The sequence below is a fragment of the Oratosquilla oratoria genome, chromosome 32 (assembly GCF_046742065.1).
Source record: "Oratosquilla oratoria isolate Oo_2021 chromosome 32, ASM4674206v1, whole genome shotgun sequence".
Taxonomy (NCBI): domain Eukaryota; kingdom Metazoa; phylum Arthropoda; class Malacostraca; order Stomatopoda; family Squillidae; genus Oratosquilla; species Oratosquilla oratoria.
In genome coordinates, this window is record NC_134808.1 from 42,111,429 (window position 1) to 42,123,392 (window position 11,964).

Here is an 11,964-nt window from a genome sequence, read left to right on the forward strand (position 1 = left end):
ATTTAATTATTACTGATTAATTTCTGTCCATTTATTATTAATTACTATTTGCATGGTTGTTTTTAACTTTATACCTATTTATGAATTTACTTTATGTATTATTATTTGTATTGTTATTATTTTTATGTATTTGTTTATTTATCTGTAATGCCTGCCATTTATTTGATTATTATTTATCATTTTCTGTCCATTTATTATTAATTGCTATTTGCATGTTTGTTTATTATTTATCTTTATACCTATTTATGAATTTGTTTTATGGATTATTATTTATATTATTATTATTATTTTTATATATTTGTTTATTTATCTGTAATGCCTGACATTCATTTGATTATTATTTATTTTCTGTCCATTTATTATTATTTACTATTTGCATGTTTGTTTATGATTTAACTTTATACCTATTTATGAATTTGTTTTATGGATTATTTATTATTATTGTTTTTATGTATCAGTTTTGTTTATCTGTAATACCTGCCATATATTTTATTATTTATTATTTTCGATCCATTTATTATTATTTACTATTTGCATGTTTATGATTTAATTTTATACCTATTTATGAATTTGTTTTATGTATTATTATTTATATTATTATTATTTCATGTATTTGTTTATCTGTAATGCCTGCCATATATTTAATTATTATTTTCTGTCCATTTATTATTATTTACTATTTGCATGTTTGATTTAATTTTATACCTATTTATGAATTTGTTTTATGTATTATTATTTATATTATTATTATTATTTTTATGTATTTGTTTATTTATCTGTAATGCCTGCCATATATTTGATTATTATTTATTATTTTCTGTCCATTTATTATTATTTACTATTTGCATGCTTGTTTATGATTTAACTTTATACCTATTTATGAATTTGCTTTATGTATTATTATTATTTATATTTATTTTTATGTATTTGTTTATTTATCTGTAATTCCTGCCATATATTTGATTATTATTTATTATTTTCTGTCCATTTATTATTGATTACTATTTGCATGTTTGTTATATAAATTTACCTGTTTATGCATTTTTGTGTTATTATTTATATGATTATTTTTATGTATTTATTTATCTGTAATGCCTGCCATATCTTTGATTATTATTTATTTTCTGTCAATTTATTATTAATTACTATTTGTATGTTTGTTTATTATATAAATTGACCTGTTTATGCATTTGTTTTATGTATTATTTACATTATTATTATTTTTATGTATTTGTTCATTTATCATTTTTTCGCATCCGACCTAGTTATGGACGAAAAGGTGTCCTATCGACATACTGCTCCTTTGTAATTCTTTGACCATAAGGCCTACACTTGACAGTACCATGTCCATTACCACATATCCTTATCCTTAAAATCGTCTAACTTTCTCTTACCAATAGTTTCATCGCTACAAGTCAATACCATTCATTAACCACACTATTGGTAAACTAATTCTTGCCTATTTCCTTTTTAAAACAAAACTTGTCAGGAACGTTAGACCAGTAGGCTAAGAGTAAGTTGGGAAATGAAAGATATTTTGAGTTCTTGTCTGGTGCATTGTTGATACTCTTTTCAGCTTTATGAAGGTACTTGAATGAAAGGAGTGACATGTAATCTACAAGTTCATTGAAAAAAAATTTAGATTATCTCGTCAACTAATCTAACCTCCCCTTTAGTTGAGCAAGATATTTTAATCAGAAAATTCAAATCAAAGTAGTGGCCATCAGGTGTCATAGTTTCATTGTAATTTTGATCATGTTAACCAAACTAATTCTTAAGCAGAATGTAGTCAAAGGATTACAAAGGTGGATCATGCCGACAGGAGATCTTTTGGTCCAAATCTAGGTCGGATGCGAAAAATCATAATAATGATAAACAAATAAATGAATAAATAAAATCTATGATAATGTTAATGATAAATAAAATGCATAAATAAATGCATAGGTATAGTTAGATAAACAAACATGCAACTAATAAATGAGAATCAAGCAAGTAACATTTGTCTCTGATTTTCATTTATTATTAGTTATATGTCAATTTATTATTATTTACTATTTACCTGTTTGTTTATTATTTAACTATACCTATGCATTTATTTATGTATTTTATTTGTTATTTACATCATTGTAGTTTTTATTTATTATTTTATTATTATGATTTTTTTTTCGCATCCGACCTAGATATGGATCAAAAGGTCTCCTGTCGGCATGCTCCGCCTTTGTAATCCTTTGTAAAACAAATAAACAAATAATATAAAATAAATGATAATCATTACTGCATCTTTTTATTTAACTTGTTTGGAAAATGAATTGTGCCTATACATATAACATAGTGATATTATAGTTATATGACCACTTCTTACTGTAGTTTGTGATATACAGAGCCCTTACATGCCTACTACGAAGAATCATTGTATAAAATCCTCGATAACCCAGACTTGCGTCAACCTTTTCGGCCATTCCCAGTGTCTGATAAAAAAGAATCGCCCTTTTCATCAATTCAATTACCTCTATCTCTGATTAGTGGGAAAAAAAAGTTTCTATCCAAACTATGGCTAGGTATATCCGTATCATCTATCTACATCTGTATATAAAAAGTTTTCCCCCATATAAAGGAGGTAGCCAACTAAAGCATACACCCACCCCTAACCATCCCTCTTCCAGCCATCACAATTTCCCTTTTATTTGTGCTAATAGAAAATACATTGTCTTGGCAACAACAATAACATCTACAGGTCAGTCGACTGCAAAAGGATCAACGTCATCGAAGGAACTATTGTCAGCCAACTTACCTTATTTTCAATACCACTCGCTGTCGTCTTGAACTGCTCAGATTCCATATCAGCGAACTCGGGTTTATAGACCACGTTTGTGATGTATAGGCTGACTTCAGCAACTGGTGGTGAATAAGTTGGGACATTTAAGTACATAAATTTCATGAAGCGAATATCCGTAAGAGGTTCTAATCGACGGAAATACAATGCAGATCTAAATACAGTCGCCGAAGAAAGTAAACACCCCGGGCGTTATATCGGGGTTTCGTGTCTGGATACTTTAGTTATAATCTTCTCCGACGCCCAACTCTCTCCGTATCTCAGCTAATTCTAGAAGCCAAACAAAGCAGGAAATGATACAAGGAGACATGTAATTAGCTTATTGTGTACATATTTCCACCAGAACAAGATATCTTTTGTGAATAGTTACACACAGATCGTCAGAACGTCAGCGGCTATTCAATTTAACAAGAATTGTATCAGAGAGAAGATTACTCCAAGAACAGTCTTGTCTCATGCCACCGTACCTTTCCGTCGAGCACGCAACCCCGATATAGCATTGGCTACGGGAAGCCTGGGGTATTCACTTTGGTCATTGATTATACCTACCCCAACAGACTAATAAGCTCATAGGTCAAAGGTGACGGCTTCGGCCGCAGCTATGCGCCTCCTGTCGTATGCTCCTCACCTTTACCTCGATGATCAGCGAAGAAAGCCATGACATTCAAGTGGATTAATGTATTTAAGTGTGAGGTTTGTTTTAATGGGACGATCACCTTCAGTTAAGATCACTTCTACATTGAATGAAATAACGAAATCAGGATCTATAAGTTGGTTCCTTGTTGATCGGGCTGAACTATTACAAAAAAAATGTACACTGACTTATCATTTGGGGGAAAAAAGGGTATGTAATATTAGCATGAGAATATGTTACCAAACATTATTATATATTCGCGAGGAAGTCTCTCCGCAATGGATAATAAGAGGCTATATAGTTAATGTAATGAAATTATAAGTCGTGGTGTATAGTGATTATTTCAGGTCTTTATTTTGCCCTATAGATCTACAATATATATATATATATATATAATATATAAAATAATTCCTATATACCAATTCTTTAGGTATGATTAAGCATTTTATTTTATTTATTTTATATATTTCTTTTGTTTATTTTTTTAATATAAGGGTAACTCCAAATGATTCTATTCGTTCGAAGACGTCGACATATTCGTTTTACAAGGGACGGAATACCCTTGATTAACGCACTGATTTAATTAGAGTTCTTTCTGATTTTACTTTGCTAAGTCAGTGTTACCAAGCTGAAAAATAGTCAAAGCGCGAGACACGAGGCGGATAATCGAATCACGAAGCGTAAATAGCAAAACGCGAAATGCGAGACGGATGTTCGAATTGCGAAACTCAAAACTGATGCTGGAGCGACCTTTTTTTTTTTTTGCGGGGAGACTGGACGCTTTAAATTCACAAAATATCAAACTTCACTTTAACAAACGAAACCATTGTTTCCACTTACGAAAAGTTTCGTCCTTTACTTCGAGGGTATCAATTAGCAGTGGCGTGGTAGTCGGTGGGATTGTCGTCGGTTGGATGGTAGTCTTGTTGTCGCCCTCTTCAGCGGAGGGAGCGACGGTGGTCTGGTTACCGATGCCGCTGTCATTCACTGTAGTATTGTCTGATGCAGAAGTAATTTCAATTGTAACCGCCTCGCTGCTGCTACTCTCTAATGCGCTAGTTCTTGTTACCTTGGAATAGTCTGTAGTATCCTTTACACTACTATCCTGTGTAGTACCATCCTTTGCACTGGTATCCTGTGTAGTAGCATCCTGTACACTGGTATCCTGTGTAGTAGCATCCTGTACACTGGTATCCTGTGTAGTAGCATCCTGTACACTGGTATCCTGTGTAGTACCATCCTTTACACTGGTATCCTGTGTCGTGGTATCCTTTGAGATGGTATCCTGCGCCGTGGTAACTTGTGTGTTGGTATCACTTGACGCTTCAACGGTAGTTTCTGTGATAAGAATAAATCCAATTTGATAATGATTCCATCAAAATAGAAGATAAGAAACTCGAAGATGTCTGTGAATCAATGTATATTAAGATATTTGATATATCACCCCTCGTACACGCGTGTCTCTGTCACTGTGCTTGTGTGTCTTTGTGGATCTGTGTCTGAGTGTGTGAGTCTGGCCCTGTGTGTCTTTATGCGTGTGCGTCTGTGTCCGAGCGTGTCTGTGTCTGTACTTGTCTGTGCTTGTGTCTGTGTCTGGTCTTGTGTTTATGTCTGTGTCTGTACTTGTGTCTGTGTCTGGTGTTGTATTTTTGGCTGTGTCTGTGTCTGGTCTTGTGTTTATGTCTGTGTCTGTGTCTGGTCTTGTGTTTGTGTCTGTACTTGTCTTGCCTGGGTTTGTCTATGTGCTTGTGTCTGTGTCTGGTCTTGTATTTTTGGCTGTGTCTATAATTGTCATGTCTGTGCTTGTATCTGTACATGTCTTGTCTGTATTTGTATCTGTACATGTCTGTGCTTGTATCTGTTTCTATGCTTTTACCTGTCCTTGTGGCTGTATCTATACTTGTGGCTGTATCTATACTTGTGGCTGTGTCTGTGCTTGTGGCTGTATCTATACTTGTGGCTGTATCTATACTTGTGGCTGTGTCTGTGCTTGTGGCTCTGTCAATGCTTGTGGCTGTGTGTGCTTGTGGCTGTATCTATACTTTTGTCTGTGTCTGTGCTTGTGGCTGTGCTTGTGTCTGTGTCTGTGCTTGTGGCTGTGGCTGTGCTTGCGGCTGTGGCTGTGCTTGCGGCTGTGGCTGTGCTAACGGCTGTGGCTGTACATGTGGCTGTGGCTGTACTTGTCGCTGAGGCTATACTTGTGGCTGTAAATGTGGCTGTGCCTGTTGGCTGTACTTGTGACTGTGGCTGTGTCTACTTGTCTGTACTTGTGGCTGTGTCTACTTGTCTGTTCTGGTGGTTGTGTCTACTGGTCTGTATTTGTCTTTGTACTTGTCTGTACTTGTGGCTGTGGCTGTACTTGGCTGTACTTGTGTGTGTCAATACTTTTCTGTATTTGTCGGTACTTATATGTACTTGTTGCTGTCTGTACTTGTCTGTGCATGTGTCTATGCTTGAGGCTGTGTCTGTACTTGTCTATACTTAGGCTGTGTCTGTACTTGTGTATATGCTTGAGGCTGTGTCTGTACTTGTGTATATACTTGAGGCTGTGTTTATACCTGTCTATGCTTGAGGCTGTCTGTACTTGTGTCTATGCTTGAGGCTGTGTCTGTACTTGTCTATGCTTGAGGCTGTCTGTACTTGTCTATGCTTAAGGCTGTGTCTGTACTTGTTTATCCTTGTGGCCGTGTCTGTTTTATCCTGTCTATTCTCAGCTAGTTATTAAAAGATTGTTATAAGATTACTTACTAGTTGTAGCTTCTGTTTGTGCCGCAATTCCTGAAATTAGAATTGCATAAGATATACTGTGTAGATTTTTATCAAGCAACATTGTCATGCAACATAAATAGGTATTGATAAAAAGTAGGGGTAGGGCGTCGTTACTTGCGGCGAAGGTCGAGGGGGATGGCGGTTCGAATCCTGCCACCGGCGAAGTTGAATCAAGGGCATGGTTCATTAAATTCCACGCTACAAAGCCCTCTGTGAGGGGCACCGTCCTAGCCTTCTGGTAAGGGGGGACGAGTTTGTGACGTTAAACCATATCGTCACAATAGATATAAAGAAATGTAATTCTAGATAAACGTTAATTGAAATATACTGCACATTTAAGTGAAGATATTTCCAATAGTCCTGTTCAATGTTGGGTGATATTATCAAATTTGTGGTAATTGTTGGAAATATAAAAACATTTACCAATGTCTCCGCCATCTATATACTTTGGGCTTCTGTCTCTTTATATACCAAAGCGCAGACATCTTGTCGCTGACTTGAAGTACATTTTAAACTTTTCTTAAATGAAACGTTTCTAGATGTTCTACTTCAGCAATTTAAGTGAGAGAGAAGTTCAAACTATACTTCAATTCAGCAACAGGAAATCTGTCTTTCCTTTGTGCTGCGTCGCCTGTGCCGCCTGCGTCTCGCTTAGTGTTTAGTCTAAGCGGTCTAACGGTTCGTCGAACGCGGTTCGACAGACACGTGTTTAAAGTGATGTGTGAACGGGGTATTTGGGGTTTGACCAACGTGTTCGACAACCAAATACCCCGTTCACACGTGCAAACCCCCTCTAAGACACGCACCCACTCCCGTCCACCGCTCATTCTTTATCTCTTATCTTGGCCCCACGTGGTATGCGTATATATAATACATACATGCATAACTATATGTACATAATGTATGCATTTACATATACATATATGGATTTATTTATACAAAGATGCATTTATATATATAGATATGCTTTTATATATACATATATGCCTTTATGTATACATATATGCATATATACGTATGAAAACATACATTTGCATATACATATCTATATGCATACCTATTTGCATACCTATTTGCATACATACATGCATACATACATGCATACATATATGCATACATATATGCATACATACGTACATACATATCTATATGCATACGTACAGACATACCTATATGCACATACACATACCTGTATGCATATATACTTATATGCATATATAAACACAAACATACATACATACATACATGTATGCATATATACATACTTATATGCATGTATACCTACATATATATATATATATATATATATACATATGCATATATACATACATATATGCATATATACATACCTATTTGCATATATACGTACATATATACATACGTATATACATACCTATATGCATACATACACACCTATATGGATGTATATATACATATATACGTACATGTAGGCATACGTGCTTATATACATATATAGGCATATGTGCATATGTAAATACATACAGGCATATGTACATATATACATGTAGGCATATGTACATATATATATATAGGCATATGTACATATATATATATATATATATATATATATAGGCATATGTACATATATACATATATAGGCATATGCACATATATAGGCATATGTACATATAAATATATAAAGGCGTATATACATATAGGTATATGTACATATATACATACATATAGCTATATGCACATAGGCGTATGCACATATATACATACGTACATAAAGGCTTATATAGATACATAAAAGCATATATACATACATGCAAAAGGGCATACATAAATACATACATAAAGGCATATATACATACATAAACATACACAATTCTGTACTTCATTTCCCTGCACAGTTTGGAAATGGTGCTTTCATTGGTTCTGTTTTTCTACAGCCAAACCTCGCTCGGTTGATAGTTATCATAAGTCAATTAAGCTTGTAACTTCTTAATTCTTTATAGCGACAACGTGATTATACTCTACCCTTTAAGTCAGACAAGTACAAAAATCAATATTTATTTTTTATCTTTTCATTATGATTTTGGTTTCAAAGACCTTTTGAAAGCGTTTGACATGTGTACATAATTACTGAATATAATATCCATTCGAACAGGAATACTATCATGTCCATAAAACCTTCAGAAAGCCAGAACACGCGGGGTTTCTAAAACAAGGCATAGACTGGTTACTAGGAGATGTCTTGGGACTGTTGGTCAACAAAGAGGTAAAGGAATTATTCATTCTCAGAGCCGCGGTCGGCCCCACGCGATGAGTTCGAGCTGTCAAGACTTTGCTACTTTTCCCGAAGTAAAGCCCATAAATCACCAGAAGGTTGATGGTCAAGTGTCTGACTTAATACACGCGTACTTGTGTACACAGGTATATGCGAATGGTCATACACGCGTGTGCGCATACACGTGTACATATACACACACATACATACCTGTACGCGTACACATTGACATACATAAATAGACTCATGTGGACATATACACACATACACGCACGTACACACACATACACACACACATGCTCGTATACACACATACACACGCGCTCGTATACACACATACACACACACACACACACACTCGTATACACACACACGCACACACACACGCACACACACACGCTCGTACACACACGCACGCACACAGAAAGCTTGTTATGAGAAAGAGGGATGGAGTATGTATGCACGGCCAAAGCACTACCCATAGATCATTAAACATACGAAAAGGTAATGACTGTCTATTACGAGTTCAAGGTGAAACAGACTGGCGAGTTTCTGTCGTTCTTTCTGTCTACCTGGCTGCCTGCCTGCCTTCCAGCCTGTCTGCCTGCCTTCCAGCCTGTCTGCCTGCCTTCCAGCCTGTCTGCCTGTTCATCAACCTGCCTGCTTGCCTGCCTACCTACCTTCCTGTCTGCGTGCCTGCCCTCCAGCCTGTCTGCCTGCCTTCCAGCCTGTCTGCCTGTCTCAGCCTGTCTGCCTGTCATGCTATCTCTCTCTCTCTCTCTCTCTCTCTCTCTCTCTCTCTCTCTCTCTCTCTCTCTCTCCACACACACACACATTCACACACAAACACAAAAATCACTTATAATTTCTTGCCATATGTGAATATATAGAAAAAAATATGTTCATTGACTGAGGTTTGCAAAATATGAGAACAAAATTAACCTAAACAATGTTTAGCTAAAATGATCAAACTCTTGTTACTTTCCTTTACTCGATACTTTTTTCTTATGTTTAACACTGAATAAATGTCAAATTGCGTGTGTGTGTGTGTATATATAATATATATATATATATATATAGCAGTGGATTCGAGTCCTGCATGTGTGTCATCAAAATTATCGGATTGATGTCGCTGTTACTAGCGAATTTCTCATATATATATATATATTAAATATATATATATATATATTTATATATATATAATATTCCGAGAGATGGGAAGCGTGGAAGAGGGAGACCAGACAGAATGTGGAGAGATGAGATTGAGAAGTTTGCAGGAGTGACGTGGCAGAGGTTGGCGCGGTCGTATGAATCATGGAATGCTATGGAGGAGTCCTTTGTTCAACAGTGGACTCAGGATGGCTGATTTGATATATATATATATATATATATGTATATATATATATATATATTTATATATATATATATGTATATATATCATTACACAGTAAAGAGTACCCGTAGATTTGAAGGGGAACTTATACTTTATGCATACTTTGTGGACTCGTACTCCAAATGTCGATGGCTGACGGAGCAATCTCATAATAGATTTCAATTACCGTTTTTGCTCAATTTGTTCCCCACGCCAATAACTCAGACTGACATTAATTAGAATAAATGCCAATTCTACGAGGGATTAATCACAATATTTCAACGATTGTTAATGTGATGAAAATAGTCGTTTAACATATTTTTCTCACGCTTAATTTTCATTCTCTATGTTAAGCCATCTTATCTAAGTGAAATAGGAATGAAATAGCTTGGGTCTTCTTCGTTTGAACTGTGCTGTCACATTTTTTTTTTTTTTTTTTTTTAGCTGAATATGGATTGGGAATCGCATACATAAACGCAAATACGCACACACACGTGCACACAAACATACATGACTCTCTGTTGTAGTGGTTAGCGTCGAGGGTTTGAGATTAAACCTGGCCCAGTATTTGAAAGCTTCACTAACAGCAAACTAGCACTGCCCTCGTTATAGCAAAATTACTTTTATATTGTGTGCGTGCACGTATGTGTGTGTGTGCGCACATATGTGCGTGTCTATGTATGTGTATATGTGTTTGTGTACATAGTAATTCGGAGCATTACTCAAAATCGATCTTCAAACGAGCTCTGAGTTCTCATTCGAAAAGGTAGAAGCTGCCGATCATGAGCCTAGCACGTGACCCAGGGCCATGGTGAATCACTCGCGGAAAATCAATGATATTGTTGACGACACTAGGCAGCGAGAATTTGACCTGAAAGTGGTCAACCATTGACTAGTACTTGTCCAGAGTAATTATAGCTTAGCTCAGGTGAGCTCCAAAACGTACATCATGTGATCAAAAGAATACGAGAGGTTTGCATGAATTTTTTTGGGTCTTTTTTGACACGCAAAGCCTTTAAAGTTCAAAGATGTTTACCAAAACACTACTGCTCTCTCTCTCACCTGACTTTTAATCTTTTTACTTTTTTATTTATTCTTTTTGTTTTTTGTATTTAGAATTTTGCTTATTCGTTGCTGCTTCATGATTTTAGTTATCATTTTCCTCTAAGTAATTAGAATGTTGATGTTGCCATAATTTATTAAAAAGATTGAAATTACCTATGTTGAAAGTCCTTGGGGAGGTTCTATATATCAAATTAAAATGTGCGAATAGTCTATGGTGTATAGAAAAAAAATCACAAGAAATCCAGCCTCGTCTGAAGTTGTCACCTTTGCTTTCCATGCTTGGGGTTCCAGGACAATAATTAGTAACTGGTAATTGCTGGAATTTGGATCTATGCCCATGTAATTAAAATGGCGAGGTCTTGCTTAAACTCTCTTCAGTATTAGACAAATAGAACTGCATGGCATACGAGTAAATGATGAATAGGTTAAATACATTAATGAATTAATAAGTAAATGAAATATAAATGATTAGGTAAGTACACCAATAAAAAACGAGACTTGTTAACCCAGTGTCTGAGAATGAAAAAAGATGGACAGAAAATCTGTATATTTCGACCACTATCTGTGATCCTCTTCAGCAGAATGTATATAGTGTGGAGAGAATAAATATAGCTAAGACGGGTACATGTGGTACATTAGCTATATTAATCCTCTCGCTCCACACTATGTATCATTCTGCTGAAGAGGACCACAGATAGTGGTCGAAATATACAGATTTTCTGTCCATGTTATTTCGTTCTCCGACAGTGGGTTAATAAGTTTAATTTTACAAATGTGCCACTACATTATACCTAACTAACCAATGAAAAATAATAAATAAATGATGCAGACAGCTTAGAAACTAGACATGTTAAGAAAAAAAATGTTGCTTTGTTCCCAAATCTACCAGATTAATGAACGAACTCAGTACACAAAAATCGCAAAAATCTCTGAATCGATCAGGACGCCTCTTTATTGGCACCCCTACGGCCCAGAAGTACGTATCATTCTTTTATGATTAAAGACTGATATCCACCCCAAAATAAATGTAGAATACTTTT